We start from the raw sequence: 1,375 nt of genomic DNA on the forward strand, positions 1-1,375 counted from the left end.
GCCTTTGCAACCTTCTCGAACCGCAATAGCTGCCGAGACCTGACTCGCCAACCTTCTTGGAATATGTGACGACGGAACAGAGCTATGGGGAAACTCCTAACGGATAGTTTCCTGCCGGAGAACTCTCCGTCGGTGTCAACGCCGGCCTAGGCAAAGTGGTTTCCGGCATCGCGGGAGGCCGGTCGTCCATCCGGGTGGCGGGACTTGCGACGGAACCTAAGCTAACAGCTCGACGGACCCCCCCTACTTACCGTCTTCTTCCTTGCAGGGCGCCCAATGGATCGGAGGGGGAAGCAATCGACGGGGACGGCAACGGAGGGAGCGGCGAGAGGCAATGGTAAGAGTTCTGGAGCATGGACGAGGCCGGGGCCGTGGGTGACTCAATGGCCCATGACCGCGGAGGTCGAGCGGCTGAGCCGCTGCTTTCCGGAGGTATTGCATCCTCCGGAGGAGCCGATCGCGGCGGCCCGGCTCGAGTGGGAAGGGCGGGCAGCGGTGGTCCGGAGCTTCGGCCGCCGTGTCCCAGCCGAGTGGGTGGCGAAGGAAGTCGCCGCCCGGACTAAGCTGACAGAGGTGGTGGCCGTCCCGCTTGCGGACGGCTACCTCGCCCTGAGATTCCGGTCGACGGAGGACCGGGACCGGGCGCTGAGCGAGGGCCCGTGGGTGGTGGCCGGGCAACTCCTCGCCATGACCCCATGGGTGCCGGATTTTGAACCCGGGGAGGAGGCCGTGCAGACGGCAATGGTGTGGCTCCGCCTGCCTCGTCTGCCGCCGGAATATTGGTCGACATCGACCATCTTCTACATAGCCGCTCGGGCGGGCCGGCCGGTTGCTGTGGACAGCTTCACAAAACAGTGGCAGGCGATGGGATTCGCCCGGGTGAGGGTGGTGGTTGACACCACCAAACCATTGTTGCCGGGAGTGCTGATCCAGGGGAAGACGAAGGTGAGATGGCAGCCCTTCGTCTTCGAAAATGCCCCGGTGTGCTCCCGGTGTGGGCGTATGGGCCACCAGGTAGCGGCTTGCCGCTTTCCGGCGACCGCTAGCGCCGAGGGGGGCTCGGGTTCGGCTTTGGCTTCTGCGGCGGCGGTGGACCCGGGGGGCGGGCCTGCCCAGCCAGCTCCGGGCGTCGGGGAGAACGTACAGGGACCGATCTACGGTCCCTGGACGGTGGCGACACGGCAGCGAATCCCGCGGGAGAATCGGCCGCCATGGCCGGGGAAGACGACCGAGGCGCACTCGGGGCCCGGGTTGTCCTCGACTCGGCCGCTGTCTCCGGCGGCTCGACCAACTACGCCGGTGTCCCCGGCGGACACCGATGGCTGGCAGAAGCCGGCGAAGGTGGCTCGCCGCCGGTCCCCGCTAGCCGTTGGGG

This window comes from Phoenix dactylifera, chromosome 17, assembly GCF_051530095.1.
Source record: "Phoenix dactylifera cultivar Ajwa chromosome 17, Ajwa_hap1_PhDact_Kaust_v1.1, whole genome shotgun sequence".
Classification (NCBI taxonomy): Eukaryota; Viridiplantae; Streptophyta; class Magnoliopsida; order Arecales; family Arecaceae; genus Phoenix; species Phoenix dactylifera.